The sequence below is a fragment of the Ctenopharyngodon idella genome, chromosome 21, assembly GCF_019924925.1.
Source record: "Ctenopharyngodon idella isolate HZGC_01 chromosome 21, HZGC01, whole genome shotgun sequence".
Classification (NCBI taxonomy): domain Eukaryota; kingdom Metazoa; phylum Chordata; class Actinopteri; order Cypriniformes; family Xenocyprididae; genus Ctenopharyngodon; species Ctenopharyngodon idella.
This window is the reverse complement of record NC_067240.1, coordinates 12171875-12184258: the sequence shown is the minus strand read 5'-3', so window position 1 is coordinate 12184258 and position 12384 is coordinate 12171875.

Sequence of the window (12384 nt, the reverse complement as noted above, 5' to 3'; positions counted from 1 at the left end):
ATATAAACACACTTAAAAAATAAGAAAAGTTTGCAATCATCTTGAGATCTGACATTTACAATTTCAGGGCTTCAGGGTTATTCAGGGCGCTCTAGAAGACCTGTGAGGGGTATAGGCTACTTTCATAAACTGTTAACATTCCCTGATAAGCAGTCGGGACATTTGTATTCAGCTGTTTAATTTACCCAAAAGAAACTTTGGACAGAGGGCCCTTGAGGCTTTATGTTCGTTTTATCTTCTCACATATCAGAGAGCTTTTAGCTGAAAATATGCTGCATAATAGAACTTTCTTCCAGCAGCAGAATTTCATCAAAACAGATTCTGTAACAAGTCTGCTGTATAAATGCCCTCAGCCTTTCTCATTTTTATGTATTTCCCATCAGAAATTGCTCAGCTCCTTTGAATGAAAGTCGCAGGAGAGGTTTTTGCGTGAGTTGTGTCAATTGCATGAGAGACACTTACATTAGAGGCTTAAGAGAAAATGCCACAGAATATTAAATTTGGGCTTTGATGAAGTCATTCACTCACATAGTGCACCTAACATTTTATGTGTATTGTAAGTACTATATTTACTTCATAAAGAGTAAAGTGGAAGCATTCACATACCAGTAATATTGAGACAATGACTAACTTTATAACATTTCATAACTAGCTGAACAGCAAAATCCATGTGATGTATTAAAATGGACAAATTTAATGTGTGCATAAAATGCAGATTGAATGGGAACTTCCATTATAGTCTAATATATCTGAGCATAACTTTGAGAGTATTAAAGGCAAATGTTCAAATGAGTTTGATATTTGTGATTATTCATGCTGTCCAAAAATTATGCCAGGGTGTTTAATATTCTTCAAGATCTTGTCTGTATGCAGTTAATAAGTCATTACGCAGGGATCAAAGATTGTGCCAATTCAGTCCTGTTCTTTTCAGTCCTTTTTTTCAAGTGTTATGTTTCTATTGAATTTACTTTTGAATATTTTTTTCTAATAAAGAAAGTTTTAAAAAAAAGGGCTTAGAAAGCGTAAATGTGGTTCAGAAATTTAAAGATGTAATTTCACTATTAGTATCTTTTAAAGATGCTCTGGGTAAAATAAAATAAAATAAAATAAAATAAAATAAAATAAAATAAAATAAAATAAAATAAAATAAAATAAAATCCCTCACATTCTTGTTTTCATTTAACAAAAATTAAGTCTATTTTTATACTACCACAATAAACACCAAAACACAGTGTAGACCACTAAAGACCTTTTACACAACCTGATTTTTTAAAATGCTTGTCACATTGCCTTGTATGAAAATGTTTTTTAAAAAGCTTATGAAATAATTTCACATGCATCATATGCTTAAAATTAAGTCTCACTGAACACCTTTTGGCTTTAGTGATTACTGTCACATAATGTTCTTTGTGTTTCCATCTGTGCATCAATGGGGGTGAGCAGCAGTATGCATCACATAAAAGCAACATAAAATCAAATAACCATGAAAGCAACAGGACAAATGCAGTGTATTAAAAAAATGATTTCATGGATTTCTCTGGGCTGGGTTTAAATTAGTGATGATTCTGGTTGAAGAAAATAAAGAAATTTTGTTAAAAGAAAGCTTGTTAAAAATGAAATGACTAAAGAATGACTATTAAGAGTCTGAAAATTTTAGAGCATGTCTGTCTTGTTGAGGAAGAGAACCTCTTCCCTGTTGGTGTGCTACAGGTTCAGCAGGGGTTAGGAATGTGGATAAACTACTGCCTTTGATCCGTTGGGAAGAATACATCATCCATTCCTTTCCGAGATTCCAGTGACGGCCTGGTTTGTTCCATTACAACATTTCAATAATGGTAGTTTTGTTTCATTACAAGATTTTAATGACGGTTCGGTTTTCAGCGTTGGTCGGTTTAATTTGGTTACAAGATTTCAATGACAGTTCATATTTTTTCCGTTACAAGATTTCAATGAAGATTTCACGAGATTTTAATGACGGTCATTTTTATTTGGTTACAAGATCTCAATGACGGTCAGTTTTGTTCTGTTAAGAGATTTCAATGACAGTCGGTTATGTTCCATTACGAGATTTCAATGGCAATCGGTTTTGTTCGGTTACGAGATTTCAATGACGTCTGTTTTATTTGGTTGTGACATTTCAGTGACAGTCGGTTTTGTTTGGTTACGAGATTTCAATGACAGTCGGTTTTATTCGGTTACAAGATCTCAATGACGGTTGGTTTTTAGTGTCAGTCGGTTTTGTTCTGTTAAGAAATTTCAAAGACTGTCGGTTTTGTTCGGTTATGAGATCTCAATGATGGTCAGTTTTGTTCTTTCACAAGATTTCAATGATGGTCGGTTTTATTCGGTTACGAGATTTCAGTGATGGTCGGTTTTGTTCTGTTAAGAGATTTCAAAGACGGTCGGTATTGTTCGTTTACGAGATCTCAATGACGGTCAGTTTTGTTCCTTCACGAGATTTCAATGATGGTCAGTTTTATTTGGTTATGAGATTTCAGTAATTTCAGTGATGGCCGGTTTTGTTCGGTCACGAGATGTCAATGACGGTCAGTTTTGTTCTTTCACAAGATTTCAATGACGGCCGGTTTTATTCAGTTACGAGATTTCAATGACGACTGTTTTATTCAGTTGTGAGATTTCATTGATGGACGGTTTTATTCGTTACGATATTTCAATGACGTCTGTTTTACTCGGTTGTGAGATTTCAGTGACAGACGGTTTTATTCAGTTACGAGATTTCAATGATGTCTGTTTTATTCGGTTGTGAGATTTAGAGATTTCAGTGACAGCCGGTTTAGTTCGGTTACAAGATCTGAATGACGGTCAGTTTTGTTCCTTCACGAAAATTCAGAGACGGCCGGTTTTATTTGGTTACGAGATTTCAATGATGTCTGTTTTATTCGGTTGTAAGATTTCAGTGATGTCAGTGACTTTAATGAGATTTTAGATGTTTTAATTTAATGTTTTGTTCCATTACAAGATTTTAATGATTGGCATTTTTATTAGGTAATGAAATCTCAATGACGGTTGTTTTTCAGTGTCAGTCGGTTTTGTTCTGTTATGAGATTTCAGAGACAGTCGGTTTTGTTCCCTTGTTTTTTTTACGAGACTATAAAGACAGTCGGTTTTGTTTTGTTTCGAGATTTTAATGATGATCGTTTTTATTTGGTTACGAGATTTCAGTGACAGACGGTTTTGTTCAGTTACGAGATTTCACCGACTGCCAGTTTAGTTTGGTTACGAGATTTCACGGGCAGTTGGCGTTCAGTGGCTGTTGGCTCTGTTCTATCATGAGATTTCAAATACGGCTGGTCTTGGTCCTTGGACCTTTTAATGAGATTTCAAAGACAGCCAGTCTTGGTCCTTGGTTCTCTTTACGAGATTGCAAAGGCGGTCAGTTTTGTTCTTTCATGAGATTTCACTGACAGTTTAGTTCAATTACAAGATCTCACAGACGGTCGGCATTCAATGGCTGTCTGCTCTGTTCTGTCATGAGATTTCAAAGACGGCCATTGTTCTCAAAGATGGTATTCTTTACAAGATTGCAAAGGCGGCCGGTTTTGTTCCTTCACGAGATTTCACTGAACCCCGTTTTGGTTCCGTTATGACATTTCACGGGCAGTCGGTGTTCAGTGGCTGTCGGCTCTGTTCTGTTATGAGATTTTAAAGACGGCCGGTTTTGGTTCTCTTTACGAGATTGCAAAGGCGTCCGGTTTTGCTCCTTCATGAGATTTCAATGACAGCCGGTTTAGTCCGGTTACGAGATCTCACAGGCGGTCGGCTCTGTTCTTTCACAAGATTTCAAAGACGGCCGTTCTTGGTCCTTGGTGCTCTTTACGAGATTGAAAAGGCGGCTGGTTTTGTTCGTTCACGAGATTTCACTGACGGCCGGTTTAGTTCAGTTACGAAATCTCACGTGTAGTCGGCGTTCAGTGGCTGTCGGCTCTGTTCTATCATTAGATTTCAAAGACAGCCGGTTTAGCTTGATTACGAGATCTCATGGGCAGTCAGCGTTCAGTGGCTGTCGGCTTAGATTTCAAAGACGGCCATGGTTCTCAAAGATGGTTTTCTTTACGAGATTGCAAAGGTGGCCGGTTTTGTTAATTCACAAGATTTTACTGACGGCTGGTTTAGTTCGATTACGAGATCTTATGGGCGGTCGGCATTCAGTGGCTGTTGGATCTGTTCTGTCATTAGATGTCAAAGATGGCCATGGTTCCCAAAGATTGTTTTCTTTACGAGATTGCAAAGTCGGCCGGTTTTGTTAATTCACGAGATTTTACTGACAGCCTGTTTAGTTCGGTTAGGAGATTTTACAGTGGTCGGCGTTCAGTGGCTGTCGGATTTGTTCAGAACAGAGCCAACAGCCACTGAATGCCGACCGCCTGTGAGATCTCATAACCGAACTAAACAGGCCACCAGTAAAATCTCGTGAAAGAACAAAACAGACCGCCTTTGAAATCACATGACAGAACAGATCTGACAGCCACTGAACGCCGACCGCCCGTAAGATCTTATAAACCGAACTAAACAGGCCGTCAGTAAAATCTCCTGAAGAAACAAAACCGGCCGCCTTTGCAAACTCGTAAAAAGAACCAATACCGGCTGTCTTTGAAATCACATGGCAGAACAGATCCTACAACCGCTGAACTCCGACTGCCCGTAAGATCTTGTAACCGAACTAAACAGGTCGTCAGTAAAATCTCCTGAAGAAACAAAACCGGCCGCCTTTGCGAACTCGTAAAAAGAACCAATACCGGCTGTCTTTGAAATCACATGGCAGAACAGATCCTACAACCGCTGAACTCCGACTGCCCGTAAGATCTTGTAACCGAACTAAACAGGCCGTCAGTAAAATCTTGTGAAGGAACAAAACAAGCTGCCTTTGCAATCTTGTAAAGAAAACCATCTTTGAGAACCAAGACCAGCCGTCTTTGAAACCGCATGACAGAACAGAGTCAACAGCCACTGAACGCTGACTGCCCGTGAGATCTCGTAATTGAACTAAACCAGCTGTCAATGAAATCTCGTGAAGTAACAAAACCGGTTGCCTTTGCAATCTCGTAAAGAAAACCAAGACCAGTTGTCTTTGAAATCACATGATAGAACTGATCCGACAGCCACTGAATGCTGACTGCCCGTAAGATCTCGTAACCGAACTAAACAGGCCGTCAGTAAAATCTCGTGAAGGAACAAAAACGGCCGCCTTTGCAATCTTGTAAAGAAAACCATCATTGAGAACCATGGTCGTCTTTGAAATCTAATGACGGAACAGAACTGACAGCCACTGAATGCTGGCTGCCCGTGAGATCTCATAATCGAACTAAACCGGCCATCAGTGAAATCTCACGAAGTAACAAAACCGACCGCCTTTGCAATCTCGTAAAGAAAACCATCTTTGAGAACCATGGCCATCTTTGAAATCACATGGCAGAAAAGATCTGACAGCCACTGAACGCCGACTGCCCGAAAAATCTCGTAACCGAACGAAACAGGCCGTCAGTAAAATCTCGTGAAGGAACAAAACCAGCCGCCTTTGCAATCTTGTAAAGAGAACCAAGGACCAAGACCGGCCGTCTTTGAAATCTCATGACTAAACGAAGCCGACAACCACTGAATGCTGACGGCCCGTGAGATCTCGTTACTGAACCAAACTACTCTTAACCAAACTAAACCTGCTGACAATAAAATCTCATGAAGGAGCAAAACCGACAGCCACTAAATGCTGACCACCCATGAGATCTCTTAACCAAACTAATCCTGCTGACAGTGAAATCTCATGAAGGAACAAAACCCGCCGCCTTTACAATCTCGTAAAGAGAACCTTCTTTGAGAACCATGGCCGTCTTTGAAATCTCATGACAGAACAGAGCCGACAGCCACTGAACGCTGACCGCCCATGAGATCTCGTAACAAAACAAAACCGGCCGTCAGTGAAATCTCGTGAAGAAACAAAACCAGCCACCTTTGTAATCTCGTAAAGAGAACCAAGACGGGCCGTCTTTGAAACCTCAAGACAGAACAGAGTCGACAGCCACTGAATGCCGACCGCCCGTAGGATCTCGTAACTGGTCATGGTTCTCAAAGATGGTTTTCTTAGTTCGGTTTCGAGATCTCACTGTCGGTTGGCGTTCAGTGGCAGACGGCTCTGTTCTGTCATGAGATTTCAAAGACGGCCATGGTCGGTTTCGTTTCGTTACGAGATCTCAGTGGCGGTCGGTTTTGTTCATTTGCAAGATTTCAAAGATGGTCGTTTTTTAACAAGATTTTAATGACAGTTGGTTTTCTTCCATTATGAGATTTCAATGACAGTCAGTTTTATTCGGTTGCGAGATTTCAGTGACGGTCAGTTTTGTTCTTTTACAAGATTTCAAAGACAGTCGGTTTTGTTCCGTTGCAAGATTTAAATGTTGGTCGGTTTTGTTCTTTTAGGAGATCTCAATAGCAATCAGTTTTGTTAACTTATGAGATCTCAATGACTGTCAGTTTTGTTTAATTACAAGATTTCAATGATGGTCAGGTTTGTTCGGTTACAAGATCTGAATGACAGTCGGTTTTGTTTCGTTACAAGATTTCAGTGACGCTCGGTTTTGTTCCTTTGCGAGATTTCATAAATGGTCGGTTTTGTTCCATTACAAGATTTAAATGTCAGTCGGTATTGTCCCTTTACAAGATTTCAATGACAGTCGTTTTCATGGTCAGTCAGTCAAATTATAATTTTTTTAGTTACATGATCTCAATATAGTATGTTTTTGTTCTTTTACGAGATTTTAATGACAGCTGGTTTTGTTCCGTTACGAGATTTTAATGACAGTCTGTTTTATTCGGTTACTAGATGTCAGTAAGTTTTGTTTCTTTGTGAGATTTCAATTATGGTCGATTTTTTTCATTTAGGAGATCTCAATAGCAATCAGCTCCGTTCCTTTACGAGATCTCAATGACTGTCAGTTTTGTTTATTTACGAGATTTCAATGATGGTTAGTTTTGTTCAGTTACAAGATTTATTCGGTTATGAGATTTCAGTGACGGCCGGTTTTGTTTTGTTACAAGATCTCACTGATGGTCAGTTTTGTTCCTTTACGAGATTTCAATGACAGTCGTTTTATTCGGTTGTGAGATTTCAATGACATCTGTTTTATTCGGTTGTGAAGTATCAGTGACGGCCGGTTTTGTTCGGTTACAAGATCTCAATGACGGTCTGTTTCGCTTTGTTACGAGATTTCAGTGAAGGTCGGTTTTGTTCCTTTGCGAGATTTCAAAGATGGTCGGTTTTCTTCCGTTGCTAGATTTCAATGATGGTCGGTTTCGATCGGTTACGAGATCTCAATGACAGTCGGTTTTATTCGGTTACAATATTTCAATGACATCTGTTTTATTCGGTTGTGAGATTTCAGGAATGGCCGGTTTTGTTTGGTTACGAGATCTCAATGACGGTCGGTTTTCAGTGACAGTCGGTTTTGTTCTGTCATGAGATTTCAAAGATGGTCGGTTTTGTTCCGTTGTTCTTTTACGAGATTTCAAAGACAGTCGGTTTTGTTTCGATGACGGTCTGTTTTGTTTGGTTACGAGATCTCAGTGATGGTCGGTTTTTAGTGACAGTCAGTTTTGTTCAGTTACAAGATCTCAATGATGGTTGTTTTTCAGTGGCAGTGAGATTTCAAATACAGGTGGTTTTGTTCCTTTGTTCTTTTACGAGACTTCAAAGACTGTCGGTTTTCAGTGTCAGTCAGTTTTGTTCAGTTATGAGACCTCAATACGGTATGTTTTATTCTTTTACAAGACTTTAATGACAGTTGTTTTTCTTCCTTTACAAGATTTCAATGACAGTCGGTTTCGTTTCATTATGAGATTTCAGTGACGGTCGGTTTTGTTCCTTTATGAGATTTCAAAGATGGCCCGTTTTGTTCTATTAAGAAGTTTCAGTGTCACTTGGTTTTGTTTCTTAACAATATTTTAATGACGGTCGGTTTTCAGTGTCAGTCGGTTTTGTTTGTGTACAAGATCTCAATGATGGTAGGTTTTCAGTGTCAGTTGGTTTTGTTCTGTTACGAGATTTCAAAGACAGTCGGTTTTGTTTCGTTACGAGATTTCAATGACGGTCGGTTTTCTGTGTCAGTCGGTTTTGTTCAGTTATGAGATCTCAATACGGTATGTTTTATTCTTTTACAAGATTTTAATGACAGTTGGTTTTGTTTCTTTACAAGATTTCAATGACAGTCGGTTTCGTTTCATTATGAGATTTCAGTGACGGCCTTTGTTCTATTAGGAAATTTCAGTGTCACTTGTTTTTTTTTTCCTAATGAGATTTTAATGACAGTCGGTTTTGGTCATGTACAAGATCTCAATGACAGTAGGTTTTCAGTGTCAGTCGGTTTTGTTCTGTTATATAATTTCAAAGACGGTCAGTTTTGTTCCTTTGTTCCGTTACGAGATTTCAAAGACAGTCGGTTTTGTTTTATTATGAGATTTCAAAGATAGGCTGTTTTGTTCTATTACGAAATTTCAGTGTTATTTGGTTTTGTTTTCTAACGAGATTTTAATGACAGTTGGTTTTCTTCGATTACAATATCTCAATGACAGTAGGTTTTATTCAGTTAGGAGATCTCAATGACGGTAGGTTTTGTCATGTCATAAAGCTTTGTCAAAGGACGTCTCAATTTAAAGGATCATTTGTGTATCCTTCATGTCCTCCAATTATTTCTATAACATTTTTGTGACTTTGGGGGCAGAAACATTTATGACATAGCCATGCACACTTACTAGACTGCCTCATTCTAGCATTTAATTCTGAGGAGGACACTAGACTACAAGCCTTTAAAGGACTGCATTAGGAAGGACACAGCCTCACTAGTATGCAGCCTTCCATTTGAGAAGCACCCACTGACTACTGTCTTTATGAACAAATCATTAAATCATTAAAATCTTTGTTAAAAGAAAAATGTTCAAATGATTCGTATAAAATGCTGATTCATTCAGGAAGAATATAAGTGACCACTGTCTTTATGAATAAATCACTGAATTATTTATATGACCAATTTGTTCAAAAATCCTGATTTATTCAGGAACAAAACAATTGAATGAGTGAATCTTTGCATCATTAGTTCAAAACACCGATTCATTGAGGAACAAAACAAGTGATCGTGATCTTTATAAGTAATTCAGAATTCCAACATACTGAAATCTAAGCTTTCACAATCCAGTCCATAAATAATTAATAACGGTAATACAAGTTCTTATATTACAGTTCATTTCCTTTATTGCTGAGGATGGCAGTGAGAATGACCGAAGCTAATATTTGCCAAAGGTAACCTTAAATTAAAATTCCAGCAGTCACTCCAATAGATTAGTGCCTCAAGGCAACCAACCATGTGATTGCATACATTTCAGGATACATTACAAACTGAGAAAAAAAATGGTGCAAATTTAAAATAAGAGACTAGTACTGACATTTAAAGAGGGGCAAAACATTTGTACATCTGCATACAGGCCAACTATACCATGCAGGAAATCTCACTTGGATGCCAATCAGTTGCTCCTCCTCATGCTGTGTCAGCGTGATTTCTGAGCCAATTAAGAATAATGAACAACACCTATCTTACATTGCAACATATGATGCCTTAACAGCACAAATTTACAGAGGAAATACAACACAAAGCAATATTTCTAATCTGAAATTGTGCTTGTCCCCTGTTGCTCCACATGTTCTGTTCACCTTCCATTGTACAGTTGTCACAGTCGCTGGTCGCAGCACAAAGGAAAATTGTCAGGATCTTGACGCAGCAGCTTCTTCTTCTTCTTCTTCTATTAAACAAACTCAAAAACTTTACAAAAGACTCTTGAGCACAAGAACAGAACAACCAACGTATCAATGACAAGGACAGACAGAGAACTGAAAGAAACACAGGGTTTAAATACAAGGGCAAACAGAGGAACTGATTAGATAATTAATGAAACACACCTGAACTAAACTAACACAATCAGTGGCCATGGAAACAAAAAGGTGAGGAACGAAGGAAAACTGATCTGCTCTAATAAACAGATTAGAAGATAAAAGAAACTCAAACATGAACAGAACTCAAAACGTGACAACAGTTCACCAGCACAAAGGCGAATCAGATTTTGGAATAACTATATAAGTTATAAAATGTGGAGGTGAATTTCAGACAACAGAGCTGACAAAAGAAAACATTCAGTCCCAGCCTGTGCTTTCAGAAGTCAATCAAAAGTAATCTCAAAAGCACCATATCAAAGCGGCAATGAATCTCACCTTGGATGAAATAAGTATAGCTTGATGTGAATGGTTGCAAAGTGTCAGCGTGACTTACAGTTCCTGTGTGAATATGATGGCTATAAAGGCTTTTATGGGAAGCAAACTAAATACATCCCCAGCTGTTCAGATACAAAGTCAACTCTGCAGCTGACATCCTTGTAATTAAGTGATAGTGTGACGGATGTGTTTCAAAATGCTCTCTGATGGTTCACTAAACAAAACATATTCCCCTTGTTCCCTGTGATTAGCAATTTTCAGAATAAATGACTAGTGATTACTGTTCTTTGACAAGTGAAACAAAAATACATATATACTGAGACAGAAAAAAAATAAATTGTATGTATAACAATTGCTTTTGATTTGCAATTTACTTCTGAATAATCATGCCCCTCTTTGTTTAAATAATAGATTATTATTTTTTATCATACTCAACAACCCACGTATATATAGCCTACCTCAGTTATCTTTTTATTCAAGTTATTTGAACAGTTATCAAAGCAAATATTAAATCTCTAAAATTGGTTTTCAAACATTTGTAATAGGAAATAGAACTGAAGTGTTAATCAATTAAAATAATTATTAATGCGGTGTAACCATGAAGTTTGAAAAACTACATGTTTTTAATTAAAATAAGTAATATGATATCAGCACATGTTGTACACTTTGATGTTTAGCTGTCTGAATTACATTCAATTATTTTAATATCTAAATAATTCAATAGTTAAGTCTCGTTTGGTCCTCTTTGGAAGGCCAACTAGTGGACCCCAGACCCTTGCTTTAGATCTCCCCCTTGGTTTCTGACTAGAAATATATGATAAATAGTGTATTTTCAAGTCAGTATTTGTAAAGGAACACAGGATATTTCATCTGTCTCTGAGATAAACAGCATTTCTGACTACGTTCACTCTGCACAATATTATATTTTGCTGTTACCATGACAATTTAAAGCAGCAATCATGCTGTAGACCTCAAAACTATTTATATCAGCTATAAGAACTCAAAATATTTAACCTACAAGAAGCGCTTAAAATGATATGTATTTTAAAATTTGGTATTTTTAATAAAGATCGCAGCACTTGGTGGATCCTGATTGAGCCTTGTCTGCTTTTTTCCCCCCTTGTTTATCTTTTTTGGTAGTTTAATATTAAATCATTCTCAAACACACTACATTTAAAATTGTTTCACATCATTGCCTAAAAATAACAGCTATTTCAAATAACCTTGACATTCACTGACTTTTTTATTTAACCCTCCATTACCGTATTGATCATTTGTTATTGTAGAAAGGAATTGCTTCTGCAGTCACCTCTTGCAGGTCTATCTTTGCCCTAATATAATGTGTGTGAGTCATGCTGACAATCCCATATATTGTTACACACTAGAAGCATGAGAAGGAATGAAACATCATTCACCTTTAAGACCATGTCAAGATCAGTTCAAAAGACCTTGAGAATAATATAAAGAACCAGGTTTAAACCACACAATTTAGAGTCTGCCAAATGGACCAGATCCCTATTCCCTGGGTCAAAGCATGGTCAGTTTCTCAAAGCCACCTGCTACAAGAGCAATCTTGAGTTCTGGTCAAGCTCTCCACAACTGTCTGGCAAAAAGCAGATGTGCTATGATTATGAAAGTGTTAATGAGGTGTGCATGAAAGCATTACACCAGTTCCCCTGGAGAAACTCAAGAGCAATAAGAGACATTTGAGTGCTGTTTCTGACCATCAGGGTAACACAAGTTGAAGTGTGGGAGTAAGTGAGAACAAAGGAAAGAATACACATTTGTTAATTAGCTTGCACAAGAACTTCTCTTGCTGTCCTGTAGATGGCAATGTATTCTCTTTAAAAATGACAAGAAGTTTTAAAATTTTAAGTAGCGGTTCACCCAAAAATTTAAATTCGTTCATTTTTTAATTTCCATTTTACCTTAATGCCATTTCAAACCTGCATGACTTTGTTTCTTCAGTAGAACACAAAAGATTAATTTCCAGCAGTCTTTTCAACAGAGTGCTGCAGTGATGACGTATTTATAGGTCAACCCAGAAGTTAATATTATCCTGGCTCCCTTGACATAAAACCCAATAGGATTTTCTGTTGGCTTTTGGATTATTGCAG